Source organism: Cyprinus carpio, chromosome A21 (genome assembly GCF_018340385.1).
Source record: "Cyprinus carpio isolate SPL01 chromosome A21, ASM1834038v1, whole genome shotgun sequence".
Lineage (NCBI taxonomy): Eukaryota > Metazoa > Chordata > Actinopteri > Cypriniformes > Cyprinidae > Cyprinus > Cyprinus carpio.
In genome coordinates this window covers 18,545,690-18,561,783 of record NC_056592.1, presented here as the reverse complement: position 1 = coordinate 18,561,783, position 16,094 = coordinate 18,545,690, and the positions used below count along the sequence as shown (strand labels likewise).

Below are 16,094 nucleotides of genomic sequence, written 5' to 3'. Positions count from 1 at the left end.
CAGTCTGTACAAATCATACACGCTAGAATCCAAAGTGATGGCTTCATCTAGATCTCGGATCACTCATGAGAAGGGAACAGAGCTTTCACAGTGCTGACTATGCTTTAACAATCCAAAGCCATCTCCTGAACATACAATCAGACTGTTCTACATCGGTGGTTCTCAACTGGTGGGACGCGGCCTGAAAATGGGCAACAAGTCTGATCTGAAAGGGTCATCACAGACAGTGGATCATTTCAGTGCTGTGTTGGGCAAACCCTGGGTCTCGAGGCAAAACCAGTTGAGAACCACTGAACAACAAGAAAAGCAAAACAGCTCCAACAAGTATTAATCATCTTCCTCCTCGACCTTTCAGTTGGTTTAGTCTGAACATTATCTATTGGAGGAAGTCCACTACAAAGTAAAGAAAAAAAAAAAAAAAAAAAAAAAAAAAAATATATATATATATATATATATATATATATATATATATATATATATATAATACATATAATTAATAAGTTCAAACAAATTAAAAGGGAAAAAAAGGTAATTAAAATGGCATAAAACTAACTGTTAATTTGCGTTTTTGTTCTTGATACTGCAAACACAAATCCTCAACGGAGAGTAGATTTAAAAAGAAGGCAGCAATCGTTTTAGAAAGCCCAGGGTTTTTAACTGCCCTGTCTCTGTATATACTGAGTACTTGTCCTTGATTCTTTTGCGTTACTATGGGTAAGCGTCTGGTCTATACATTTTGGCATTACATAATGACAAACTGGTAGAGATGAGAATGAAATATCAAATGTTGCCTTCAAGTCATGGCAGAATGATCAGATTTACCGCTGCAATATCTTCATCTTAAGTTTCTTTCAATTTTCTGAGTTAATGGTGTGGCAATTAAAATCATTGTGGAAACTGATATTAATAACATTTTGTGTGCTATGAATCAATAATAACAATACATCTAAAAAAAAAAAAAAAACTACTTTTGTATGACAAAACTATCATCCTTTAAAGGCACAACTATGTAAAATTCATACAGTACACAAATTACATGGATCCTTGACTTTTAAAGGGATAGTTCACCCAAAAATGAAACTTCTGCTATTGTTTACTCACCCTCAAAGTTGTTCTAAACCTGTATGAGTTTAATTTCACACAAAATAAGATATTTTGAAGAATGTGGGTAACCAAACAGGTTTGGAATAACTGGAGGGTTAGGAAAACTATCCCTTTAATTTTGTTGCAGTGGTGCTAAAAAGCTTGCCATTAAGTATAAAGAGAGAGCGAGAGATAAAAATGCCAAACATGCCCATTTTCTTCCAACCAAAGTTTCTTTAAAATGTTTTTTTTTTTTTTTTTTTCGAATCATAACTTCCCACAAGGACTTGAAGGCAGCATAATCTCAGCAAATGAAATATGAGTGTGAAAATCAAGATGGTGAAAAAGCAAAGGAGCTGAGTTTCTCAGCTCTGAATTGATTTTTAAATATGATATTTTTGCCTGCTGCAGTTTTATGAATTTAAATTGCTGGCATTTTGTAGACTGATTGACTTCAGTTCTTCAAATTCAAATGCAATTTAGCAAATTCAGTGGGACATTACTGCGCAAAAATCACCTGCAATCCTTCATCTAAAATCATAAATAGAAACCACTGCAATATTGTGTCAGGTATCGTTTCATAAAAGTGTGGTACACACAGAAACACACAAATATGATGGCAAATCATTAACTACGTTTTTTAAATAAATAGACCTCTCATGTTATAGTGTAGATGGGGCGGGTCGTCCCTTATCTTAAAAAGTGTCTAGAAGGTGAGTACAAATTTCAACATCAAAACAGGGAGGTACAACAGTTCAGTTCGATATTTTTTCTTGTATCGTTCTTCCTCTGTATCTTTTTGTTTCAAAGCAGATTGTGTTTAAAAAGGGCCTGAGTTTGTAGTTTTTCATCCTTCAGAACAGAACTGCAATGTCAGTCCAGCGCTGGAGTTTCCTGCACATGCTCAGTGAGACCAGTGGCATGAAAGCATGTTTCATCTTTCGCACGCACGCATACACACACACACACACACACACACTCACAGATGCACCCTACATTGGAGGAATGATCATTCCAGGGATAACTGTGAAGAGATAAAGACACAGGGCGTTAGATCACTTTAATCCATTAAACATGCCATTATTGAAACAGAGCTCAAGTGTGAGAGAATGAAATTAACATCTAAGAGTTTGAGTTGTACAGCAAAGCCAGCACCAGCTACAAGATTGAATATTGTTTCATATTTTTTGCAGTTTTTTAAATTCGGAAATCTGTTTCCACATCTGCGTAACAAACCGTGGCCCCTTCAGAAGAGAGTTAAATTCTAATCTCTTTCAGCATCAATGCAAAACTGGCAAAAACGAGACACTTGAAGCACTTGATTAAACATTTCAGCTGACTCCTAATTGTTTGCAAGCAGTTTCTGGGCTTGTAAGGTCATGCTTGCCCTGGTGTACACCACTAAAAATTATGAATCTGAGACAGTCTATCACATCATTCATGAAAGAAACTCCACTCTCTTTAGGTAGGCCAACAATAACACAAAGAAAATGCATAGCACTGCACATCTGACTCAACATGAGTTTAACAACTGCTGACAAACAAGAAAAGAAGAGAGGTGAAGTGTTTTGGAGGAGATATATTCTCTAGAAACCAATGGACGTGAAACACCAACCCTTAAAAGCATGCAAACACACACTCACACATAAAACTATTCTTATTATGCTAGAGCACTGTTATTTGTTGGTATATGGATGATCAGATATAGAAACAGTGGAATGGATGCGGGAGGAGTAACGGATGAGTAACATACTTCAGGAGAAGGCCAGGCCCTGGAGTGCGCTGGCTGTGGAGTACTTGTTAGAGTCGACAAAAGACTGATCTGAAGGTAGTGGAGAGAAGAAGAAGGGGAAAGGGAAAGAGGAGAGAGAGATGTTAATATCAGACTGAATGATGGGTGAGTATATGGTTAAAAGCAAGATTAGATATTCATGCCTATAGTATGTCACAGATCCTCACTGGATTTTGGTGATTTTACACCAATCAAAGTTTTTTTTTTTTTTTTTTTTTTTTTTTAATTAAGCAAGGATGCATTAAATTGAATACAAGTGGCAGTAAAGATTTTATGTTGTTACCAAAAAAAAAAAAAAAACAAATCTACTTAAAAATGCTTTCTTTTGAACATTCTATTAATTAAAAAACCCTTAAAAGGTTCATTACCATTTCTATAAATATTAAACAGAACAACCATTTGCAACTAATAATGAAATTAAATTCTGAAGTATCATGTGACACTGAAGACTGGAGTAATGGCTGCTAAAAAATTCTGTTTCATCACAGCAATAAATGAAAAAATAAAATAATTTCAAATATAAAGTTATTTTAAATTGTAACAATATTTTTACAATTTTACAGTATTTTTATCAAATAAATGCAGTCTTGGTGAGCATTAGAGACTAAAAAAAACCGTTAAAATATACCAATCCCAAACGTTTGAATGGTAGTGCATTTACCAAAAAAAAAAAACGCGTTTTACACTTAACATATTCAGACATGGTTTTTATAACCAGTTTCGTCAGCTAGTTAGATTAATGAGTTTCTATTTGAGGACTTTCATATTTATGACTATTACAGATTTACAAAAAATAGGTGCCAATTTGAGTTATTTGAGCTGAGATTTAGAACAGATTGGCGGTCATAAAAAATTTAAATAAATTATATATTTTACTTTTGAAAAGTCAACCCTCTGGAAGTAATCTGCACACTTTTATGGTATACAGTGTTGTCAGTGATTTTGGTGAACATCGTTCCCTTTCAGTCAGTCAACTACGAGTAACGTCATGACCGACAAATTGGGATCTCGCTTCGAGAGACCAATCTACTTCGAGTGTAAGCTAAATGAGCCAATGGACATTGGCATGCAATGATTGCATCCAGCTGCTGCTGATCACAGCGTGAGCATAAAAAGGTAGCAGGTGCAATGCATAGCAGATTTTCAACGTGCTCTAAGGAGCTTTATGTGTTAGCGGACGGCGCTTCAGTAGTGTTCGTTGCTGTGTCGAGTGGGTTGCGCACTTCAGGCTGCACTACCCCCTGTTGTGCTGCAAGCGGCTATCTTCTCTGTGCGTCTCAGCACATAAAAGAGCATTTCCCTGAAAGAGCTTATTTCTCTAAAAAAGCTTACATGGGTGCATCTTTGTAAAGACGACAGATCGTCTTTTTAAAGATGCAGTTTCACCTGTGCATTTCTGGATGCGGTCGTTACCTGTCACCGGGCATTAAACACACAGAGGTGGCATTTGTGGATGAGCCATCTCCTCACAACCAGGGAAGATGACCATCTCAAAACAACACTGGTGGGCGCTCTTCGAAGAGCATACAAGCACAACCCTTGGGAGACCATCACTCCTCTAGCGCTTCACAACCAGTCAAAGGAACACTGGTGGGCGCTCTTCGAAGAGCATACAAGCAGTTTCCTTCGGTGCTCCTCCCGACAACCGGATGTCAATCACTGCATCGGAGGGAGAGATCTCTGAAGAGGAAGATTCAGCTGATCTGCCACCCTCTGGGATGGTGGCAAGGCCTGAATCGGATCCAGAGATGTCGGCTATGCTTTCCCGGGCTGCCGTGATTGTAGGGCTCGAGTGGAAACCTCCACCGCATCCCGAGCCCACAAGATTGGACGACTGGTTTCTCGGGGTGGCTCGCGCTGGTTCTCAGCGCCCCGCCCTGGTGCCTTTCTTCCCGGAGGTGCATGAGGACCTTTCCAGGTCATGGATGGCACCTTTTACTGCCAGAAACCGTCCTGCTGGTTCCTCCTGCCTCACCACACTCGACGGAGGTGCAGCTAAGGGTATACAGTGATCTCCCTGGTGGAGCTGTCGGTAGCGATGCAGTTGTGTCCTAATACCACCTCCTCCAGGCGGGGAAACCTGTCGCTCCCCTCCCAGGCCTGTAGGCATCCGTCTGGTCTGACCTGTGGTGCTTATACAGCTCTTGGAGAAGCTGCCTCTGCCTTACACGTTATGGTGTTACTGCAGGTTCAGTAGGCCAAGGCACTGAAGGACCTGCACCACAATCCACAAAATCCAAAAGATCCCAAAAACCCCACAAACCCCACCTACCTCGCTCTCTGAGCAACGAAGGTCATCGCGAGTTCTCTGGGTCATGCGATGTCCACACTTGTGGTCCAGGAGTGCCATCTCTGGCTGTGTCTGGTCAACATGATGAATGCTGACATAGTTCGGTTCCTCAGTGCCCCTTTGTCCCAGACTGGCCTCTTCTGTGATGCAGTCGAGAGCTTTGCCCAGCAGTTCTCAGCTGCACAGAAGCAGACTGAGGCAATTTGTCACATCCTGCCCCGGCGGGCAGCTGCTTTCTCCACCTGTCCACTGTCTCGCCGAGGGCGGCCCCCTGCATCTGCCCCCACTCCCACGCCGCATTCCGCAGCAGCCTCCAGCCAAGCAGCGCTGTGGAGCCAGGTGTAGGCAGGCAGCCCCGCCTGTCCAGCCCCTTTCAAACCTGGCGTTAAGCAGAAGAGTAAGCGGCCCTGAGGCGGGCAACCTAGAGATGGAGGGATCTGCTCTTTGGGAAATGGTGAATGCACCACTCCCTCCCCCGGAGGAGGGCCTGGTGGAGAATCTTTTGTTTTGTTTTGACCCACCGTCAGCCTAACGGTCGATGGCACCCAAATTCTTGACAAAAGATCAGTTTTCTCTATTTCTGGGTCCCAGGAGGGCACGGAGAGTCATGGACGGACCAACACCAAACCACACTCATCCTCCTCTGTCGCCAGCAGACAGCAGTGGGCAGTCTGAGAGCATCAACAAAGGCCCTACTCATGCACTCTCTGCCCAACCATGGAACCAGGTAAGCATTGCACCGCACACTCACACCCCGCTTCAGTCCACCCACGAGCCGCTTGAGTTGGGTATGGTGGTGGTTCCACTGGTCCCGCTTGCATGGGATCTGGGTGCCTGGCTAGCGCTACCCAGCCCATCTCGCTGGCTTCTGCAGAACATCAGCCCCGGCTATGAGATTCAGTTCGCCCGGCGTCCCCCCAAGTTCAGTGGCATCTTCAAGGCGGCCAGTGCTCCTGTCTTGCGTGAGGAGATCGCAGTCTGACTGGCGAAGGATGCGATAGAGCTGGTCCCTCCAGCCAATATGAAGATGGGGTCTTATAGCCCCTAACTCATTTTACCCAAGAAAGGCAGTGGGTTATGACCAATCTTTGACCTACGTGTCTTGAACCCGGCCCTTCGTCGTTTACTGTTCAAGATTCGGGTGCATCCGTCCCTGAGATTGGTTTGCAGCGATCGACCTGAAGGATGCGTACTTCATGTGTTGATCCTTCCACACCACAGACCATTTCTGCGGTTTGCGTTCAAAGGACATGCATATCAGTACAAGGTCCTGCCCTTCAGGCTGTCCCTATCTCTCCGTGTCTCTCACAGGGTCCAAGTTACATCGGCCTGTCACCAAACCTTCACCCCGTGGTCAGACCTTGCATTTCTCCAGACAGGAGTGGCCCTAGAACAGGTCTCCAGGCATGCTGTAGTTTACACAGATGCCTCCACCATCAGCTGGGGGGCCACGTACAATGGGCACACAGTGTCTGGGGTATGGACGGGCCCTCAGCTGCACTGGCATATCAGTTGCCTAGAGTTGTTAGCGGTGCGTCTTGCTTTGAACCGTCTCAAAGGGCACTTACAAGGCAAGCACGTGCTGGTCCAAAGGGACAACATGCATCCTGGTAAATAATGCTCCTGGTATGCGTTGCACCTGCTACCTTTTTATGCTCACACTGTGATCAGCGGCAGCTGGATGCAATCATCGCATGCCATTGTCCACTGGCTCGTTTAGTTTACACTCGAAGTAGACTGGTCTCTCGAAGCGAGATCCCAATTGATAGGTCATGACGTGACGTCTCCATTCCCTCCCTCCTTCAACATTTTCATTGCTGCAGTATTTTCAGTTTTCAAAGTTTGAGGATGTCATTACTGTCATAAAATTCCCACCCCAGCAGAATTTGAATGTGAAGGACTTATGCGTTACCTTGGAGACCATTCCCATTGGTGCTGGTGCATGTAGGTGGAGGTGAGGACTGGGGCCGAACGACAGGAGCGAACGCGCTCTTCTGTTTCACAGCTGAAACCATGTTTGCAGGAGAGAAGGAGAAGATTCCAGAGGAGCTGCTGCAGTTTGAGGGAAGGCTGGTGGAGGAGGCCATGGTGGGGCTGGAGGGGACGACTGCAGGAATGCAGAGAGTGGGTTGAGAAATATATTTTGGATTTAGCAGAAAGACAAGGAAGAAAGAGATAAATTAAGAAATAAAAAGTCTTGTGGGAAAAAGTTTGGGGCGGAAATGACTAGTTGCAATCAGTGTTGGGAAGTAACACGTTTACTGTAATTAAATTACTTATTCACTGAAAAAGTAAAGTAAGGGATTACTGCTCATTTTTAGGTAATTTAATTACAGTTACTTATAAAGTATTTGCATTACATACAGTAAATCATTTCAACAGTTCAAATCAATCAATTGAATTTGAAATCTAAATTTACCATCTAAAGATAAAATCGAATGCAACGTCTTTAACCCTCTGCACGTCAGCGTGTTCACTTTCAGTTTTTCCTGATTCACAGAGAAACCTTAAATACTCAGATACAGATAAGACTAAAATCAGTGAAATCTAAAAAGGGCCTACTTTTATTTGTGTACACTGACAATAACAACAAAACATTGTGCTTTTGCAAAATAAACAAAACAAACAGGGTGCAATTTCTGCCGTCTATGTCTCCATGAGCAACTTTCTACACGTCACAAACTCAGCGAATATTTGGCACAGAGACATGAGAAATATGTCTATAGAAAGCTTGTGTCTACGTTTAAATGAACAAATTCATATCAAAAATTAATATTCTCTGATTATGTAATCCTTAAGAAACTAAAGCGAGGCACAGTCTTTCCCTATCTGAAAGTTTGAATTGTCTACTTTTAAATTGAACGAATTAAAATAGAAACAAATATTCTCTGATTATGTAATCCGTATGAAACTAATGCGATGTACAGTCTTTCCCATATCTGAGCTCATTATATGCAGTCACCTGAGCGCAAACACCCTTATCTAGATACAAAAAATAGATTAAAAAAAATCAAGATTCGTCTAATTTTCATCGTTTTTGAAAGAAGTCCTGCTATGAGGAATTGACTTCAGAAGAACAGTGCGATCTGAAACAGCTTTATTCAGCAGAGAAGATAATTTAGGTTATTTATACTTACCTACATTAGTTAATGTGTTACTTTTACATAAACCTGTATGGATTTTACTAGTTGGGCTTTTCCTGAACATCTTGCCAAACTGAAATGTATTGTTTAACTTTTCTTAAGCTTTTTTGTTATTCAGATATATTATTATTCAGAGTATTTCTATTTGTTAAGGTCACATTTTTTTTTTAATAAAAATGTTTAAGTATTGCATTTGTTTTAAAGCTAAAAGGCTAAACTATTCTATTTTTGACTCAAATTGAAAGAATAAAGAGTTTATTTTTTATTAAGGTTTATAGGGATTTTAAGATGTAGCCTAATTAGCGATTTGAATATTTAAGTTACTTATTGAGTAACTAAGCTACTTTTCAGACAGAGTAATTAGTAAAGTAATATAGATACAATATTGATAATCTAATTAGTAATAGTAATTAATTACTTTTTGAAAGTAACTTACCCAACACTGGTTGCAATTAATCTAAATCACATAAGAAAACATTTTAACAACAGTTTTTTCTTAAACATAAATTTTAATGCTAAAAAAGTTGTCTCATCCCAATCAAAAAGCAGGGGACAACTACAAATAAGCCATTAAGTCCTGTGACATGCTCAAAATATTGATTTAAAGTTAAAGTTTATTTAAATTAAATTAATTCAGCCGAAACCTTACAACAAAGGCACAACCCATTTATTAAGTCTTAACTAATCCATTGATGAAAATTGGAAGTTTAACAGGGGTCTATGGGATTGACTGGAAGTCAAGAGTCAGTGAGCCTTTTATAATACTTGTTAACATTGCAGGATGTTAGTGCAGTTGAAGTGTTGCTCCTTCAATTGCTTTATTGATTTAATTAACAGTCTTTAATTCACAGGCCAAAATAGAATTTAAAATTGATACAAGTAATAAAACCCTGTTTTTGTAAAGAGGACCAGAGTCATCAGAGGATAAAGTGGGCAGGGTTGCATTGCCGAATTCTTGATTGCTTTTTTTCCTTTGTGCGGGGTGTTTGTGTCAAACTTTTGCGTGCCGCTTGTCTTGCCTTTTTGAAGATTTAGTGTCAGATTGCACCCCGAATACACACCCTCACTGCTCAAGTCATGATTATCCAAACAAACACATCACTCTCAGAATATTCCCAATTCTTTTTTCTCTGGCTTTTTCACTTTCTCATGTTTAGTTGATTGGAAAGAGTGAACAATTAAGAATTAGCTCAGTAAATTACAGCTGGAGTGAGGTGGCACTGTCAGGCAAACAGAAGAGAGAGAGCATCGACAGCTGAGGAGGAGAGAACTTTTAAAAAGCTGTTGAATTTAGACTGCAGGCCCATACTGTCAGACTTCCTGCAATGATTGTGCATTAAAGACAGATGTTTGTTTGGAAACAAGGGTTTGTTGGAGCATGTGAATTAAACAAATTTCAACCGATAAACAACAGTCCCCAAATACTGTATTTTAAATGCCTTTTCAGTGTATTTAAACTTGCATCTATTTAGTGCATGAAAGCATGTCACAGTAAGTCTGATGTCTTGACATTACATTTTGTCACGTCTTAAAGTGCAAGTCAGATTTAAAAGCTACAGCAGAGGGAAGATTTTATTCAAATTAAAAATGTCGATCTGTTCCTGACATAAAGCAATCATATGGCTTCAACTTCAAATATATTACATGGACCGAGCAGTCTACACTGAAAAAAAAATGTAGGATTTACTCTGAAACAATTTTCACTCAGAAATTGCGAGTAAATTTCACAAATAATTACAAAGAAAGCGCAGCTACCACATTAAATGAAATGGGAAATTTTGAAGTGGAAAGACTAAAATAGTATTTTCTTGTAATACATACTCTATTTATTTATTTATTTATTTGTTTTATTCTATGGGGGAAAAAAGCAGCATGGACATTCTGCTAAATGTTTCCTGTTGTGTTTTATGAAAGTAAGGAAGAGTTTATAGAATATCACATCTCTGTACTTACTTGCGTAGGGTGAGTTGGTGGCAGAGCCGTTCAGGAAGCTTGGGGAGCCGGTCAGGTTGGTCATGCTGCTGTTGCCGTAGCCATTCATGCTGGTGGATATCGTACTGTAACTGTTCTGCTGAGGGGTGGAACTGGGCACATAACCGTGTGGTGATACGCTACTCGTATTACGACTGAAACCTGCAGCCAGACACGGAGAACACTTAGTCGACTCACCCTTACGTCAAAGTAGTGTGGTAATATTTAGCATTGATGAACTTCATCCTACACATAACATTTTCTTTAGCGCACACTTAAGCAAGAGTCTGTGAAGGGGGAAAAATCAAGAAAAGGAAATATCTCACCCTGGTTTCCACCCTGAGAGGATTCTGAGACGTTAACGGCGAGCTGTCCAGTGAAGGAGTTCACTCCCATCATGCTTGCATGGACGGAGCTGTTGGTGAGGCCGGTGAGCTGGTTGTGGTTTCGTGGCACATTGTAAAGGGCTTCAGCAATGTCCGCTGCTCGTTAAGAATGATTTCCTAAGGAAAAATGATTCATCATCTCTCACAATTGAACACTTTCATAGAATAAATGTCCTTAGACTGATTTTGGTAACACTTTTTTTTAATGGTCCCACAACAGACATTCTACTCAATATAAGTAACTTTGAAAATACATGGCAACGTATTTTACTAACCCTAACTGTAACCTAACAGTCTACCAATACTCTAATGAGAGTTGTAGTTGACATATAGTTGCAAAATTACTTAGAGTCTACTAAATTTCTAAATGGGGGCCATAAAAACAAAGGCTTGCTTATTTATTTTATGTTATGTTATGTTATGTTATGTTATGTTATGTTATGTTATGTTATGTTATGTTATGTTATGTTATGTTATGTTATGTTATGTTATGTTATGTAGAACCCAGACTTTCACTTATGCAAAATGAATATACACGAAATGCCATTTTCACGATTGTCATTTCCATCACAGAATGCTATTAAACGCAAAAAAAAAAAAAAAAAAATATTTGATGTGTTGGAAATGCCACCACAACATTTAAAAATGGGGGGATTAAATAAATAAATAAATAATAAGGTTACTTTAAGTTTGCAGGGCCCAAAATACAGACCGAAACACAGCCCACTGATGGTGAAGGGAATTTATGCGATGTATGCGATATGTCATGTATCAATGATAATCAGGGTTTCTTCCTCACCTGGTTATTATGAGGCATTCCATAAAGTGCTTCCACTAGATCAGCTGCTCTCTTTAATATCACTTCCTGTATGCAAATTAAAACACAAACAAAGGAAATATTAATGATAAAACAGATTGAGAACCAGTTTCATCCTCAGTTCATTCTTAATAAAATTAAAATCCTTAAGCTTGTCACTTGCAACGTGATGATCTCTTTCACAGATGAAAAAGGGTTGAATTTCCGTTTAATAACATCAGTGATCACAGCCAAGTGGAACACATGGAGCTAATGTTTGCTCAATTGTTCTGTGTCTGTCAGGATGAAAAAGTGCAGTATTTCAGCAAGCATCTGCTTTGCGTTGAGGAAGGACAATGCAATCTATGTTTGCAGTGAAGGTCACTCGGTTTCACAGTACTGGGCAATAACTCAGCAGAGAGCTGGCTCTCGTAAGAGCTCTTGCGATGACGGTACATCAGAGATGGAATCAATGCGTTCCCGCTAATGAGAAGTAATTACTTTAACATACGCTTTCTGCACAGTCACATGATGGGGAAGAAGGACAACGGGTGTCATGATTGTTTAAGTGCAATGGCTGGAAAACATTAGCGACTTTTGTGTTCCCTTAATAATGTGATTATGTGGCTTGTGCAATATCTCCACATTATCAAACTAGCATGGGATGTGCAAGCATTGGATAAGTGCACCAAACAGCGTGCTTGTCTTGGCAAGTAAAAGTTGAGACACAAAATTCTGCGTTTTGAACAAATTTTCACAAACAATGGATTAATGATGCAACATGGATCATATCATGTAGGTTTGTCATTCGACTTTCTTTCATAATTTAAAGGCAATAAATCAAAATACCCTTATTGTAAAACCCCATGAATTTCACTTTCTTTCTTTTTTTTTTTTTTCAAAAAATTGTGTGTGATTTTGGAGCACATTACCAATGTTTCATATGTGGAAATTTTAAATCTCAAATGCTATTAAAATATGTCCGCATGATTAAATAAACACACTGGGTCACATTCATAAAAAAGAAGCAAAACACAAACTCTAATAATACATTTTTGTGTAAACTTGTAATGTAAACTTTTTGAAAACCATTCTTACATAAATTATTGCATGTTATAAATGTAATCATAAAACGTTTCTTGCATAAATTGTCACATTGATATAAATGTGAATTATTCATTAAATGGTGCATTGATATAAATGCAAAAAGTGCATAAACCATTCTTACATTGATTGGTGCTTTGACACAAATGCTAATTGTTTGTAAAATCATTCTCCTGTGAATTGTTGCACTGCTGTAATTTTCTAAATCATTTATAAAACAATTCTTGTGTAAATTATTGCCTTGATATAAATGCAATGTAGAACTATTTTTGTTGCATTAAATTTAATATTAATTGTTCACATTAATATGTAATTGGTCACATTTATATGTAAATCTTTTGTTAAAACAATTCATACCTAAGTTGTTGAATTCATATAAATGTATATTGTTTATAAAAGCAGTTAATCATAAACTGTTCTATTCGTGTGTATGTAAATCTTTCAGTAAAAAAAAAAAAAAAATATTACAAATATAAGTAATTAAAAAACAAAAAACAAATCAATTACAAAACTTTTCTCATTCTGTCTTAAATCTAAATTGTACGGAGATTCAGTCTTATGTTAATTGTTTAATTTATATGAATGTAAATATAATGTATATAAAAATAAAATGTCACACAAATGAATGGTTTTACAAACAATTTACAAAGAAATTTGTTCTGCTCATGCATACAAAGTAATGAGGCCCTTTAATTTTACATGCAATTAAGTTTAATGTATTTTTTTCCCAGTATGTTAATGTTGTTAGGTGTTTGAATTGCAGAACCATTCACACAGTCCTCAAGCATTTTCTTTATATTTCTCTGTCCTGTATGTTGGTGTGTGGGAGGTCTTTGGGAGAGGTTAATGTAGAAGGGTGCTGCTCCAGCTAACCGAGTGACAGGCAGAAAATTGCTCCCCCCTCTGAATGCAACCTTCACCAGGATCTTACCCCTTAGCATGTGTGTGTGAGTACTGTGTTGGAACATATTGCCTCCCAATCAGCCCTGGGGTGTGTCGCACCACACGCGGACACAAACGCACAAACAAAACTTGACGGGGGGTCAGCCAAGCAATGAGGAGTTTTAGTGCGCTGTCCAAGGTGCTAAATTCACTCAATTATGGCCGTGCTGGCACTGTGTTAACCTCTCATTATCGTCACAGGGAGCTGTTAGAGCGATAGATCCTGCAGCGAGAGTGAGGAGGCGGAGGAGAGTCCCTCTGTAGCCCAGTGTGGGGGAGCGCGAAAGGGATACTGGCCAGTGAAAGGCCCTGAATGAACGTGGGGCGGCCTGGGGGCAGTGAATTCCCAGTACGTGTGAGTTCAGCCAAAACATCAATCAAATTTAGCAGAAAAGATGAGGAGCAGAGGTCGATGATGAATACTGTAGCAGAAACACTGAGATCTATACATCACAAATGTAATATGTTTTGCTATGCCTTTGGACCAGGTACTAAGACACATCCATAAAAGTCAAACAGTGATCAGTTTGGTTGGGAAATTGTTATAACCACGTAACGCTCTAATTGTTTGAAGTCATCCCAAGAAGTATGAACAAAAACATGGAAATCATTACAAAACTGATAATCAAACATAACTATACTTTAAAGACCACCCATAATCATCCTAATTGGTCAACAATAGCTCAAGAAACAACTTCAAAATTGATGATTGTCCCAACATTACATGACTGTGCCACACATTACAGGATGTGGCATATCATGTTTGGATCATCATTTCGATAAAGCGATTTACTGTTCTAAACGGTTATTCAGATCAGTTATGATGCAACATGAAATAATCACATGAACGTATCATAAGCTGATGACAATAACTTCATACAATATCAGCTAATTTGGTTTCCTGGAAAAAGTACCCTCCTAAAAAAAAAAAGTACAAATATCATGAAGTATTTGAAGCTTAGTATCATGAAGCTAAGCATTTAAATATTACCTTACTAAACCATATTATTGGGAGATACATAGTGACAACAACTGACATTCATATGCATTTTATGTATGTTAAGTAGTTATAAAGGTCTCATATTACAAGCTATCAGAATTTCATTTTACTTTTTGGCCATACAAATGACAACATCTGCATCAAATTTATTTATTTATTTGTTTGTTTTTTAATAATAATTATATTAGCAATATTAGCCATAAAACATGGCTACTAGAATGTCTGCTGAAGAAAACGATATCTTTGTCGTATCTTTCATCTGTTAAGGGTGATTTCCGATGACAGCGCTGCTCAGTGTATTTGTTGGCTGTGTGGAAAGTAAAAATAACTTCTTGTTTACAGCCCTGTTTCAGTCTCTTTCAATATAAAATTCTTTACTGATGACTCACTCATAAAAGCAGTCTCTTGTCGCCATCTAATTGCAGAATAATGTATCTAAAATCACCTTTGAACACACAGCATTTTTCAATACTAACTACTATTATTAAATACTGCTATTATTTATATAAAATATTATTTATTGAATAATAATATTTAATAAACAATAACAACAGCCATCATCAAAGTTGCTTGGCACTTCAGTCAGAAAGTACAAGGCAGCGCTCTGATATACAGCAATAGTTATACAAAATTTTACGCTGAGATTTTGCCCTCAGCCAAAACTATTTTCTCTGGAACAACTAATAGATTAGTGGGACCACAGATGGCCCATTAGACTCACCCAGAATGAATTATATATAATGTTTAACAACTATAGAGATATCAGAGCCAGCGGTAAATTCCAGAATAACTGGCTGAGGTAATGCTGCTCTCGGCGGGTTCATGAGCACTGAACGGCCACTGAAGCCCTTAAGCTCACATCTCCAAAAACGGTGAAGCAAATTTCCAAATAGACGTTATCTTTATTAACAAACCACTTATTTGAAGTCTAAACAAGTACATTCTCGCCCAAAAAATTCTTAAAGCTACATTCCGTGACACAAAAACAGTATTATTTGTAAACATTTTAGTGGATTTGGGCGTCTGCCATGACACTCACTATGAGAAATACTGCTAGCAGACTGATACAAAAGGTGAAACGGTTGGAGTTATTTATATAAAATATTATTTATTGAATAATAATTTTTAATAAACAATAATAACAGCCAAAAATTCAGTCAAAAGTACAAAGGCAGTGCTCTGATAGACAGCATTAGTTATATAGTTATAGTTATTAAGTTATATAATTTTACATTCCATGACAAAAAACTGTACTATTTGTAAACATTTTAGTGGATTTGGGCATCTGGCACGACTCTCACTATGAGAAATACTGCTAGTGGACTGATACAAACGGTGAAACGGTTGGATTTCCGATATCACTAGAATATTGCACCGCTGGAAAAAGCTCTCAGCCAATCAGATCGAAGGACCAGGAAGAACTGTTTTTTCCTTCTCGTGTGTGAGCTCCATATTCTCCTATATCATACTATATGAACTATTAAAGCTGTGCCTGATGTACCTAATTTTAAACTCAAAAACACATATGTAAACTTCTTTTTTTTAGACTTTGTCTAAAGGTTTAATAAATGGTTCCATTAAAAAAAA

At 38.6% G+C, this 16,094-nt stretch overlaps 1 pseudogene; it reads right to left on the bottom strand.

Annotated features, from left to right (window-relative positions):
- Nucleotides 1–497: 497 nt before the first annotated feature.
- Nucleotides 498–16,094, bottom strand: part of LOC109076659 — a 122,251-nt pseudogene continuing 106,654 nt past the window's right edge.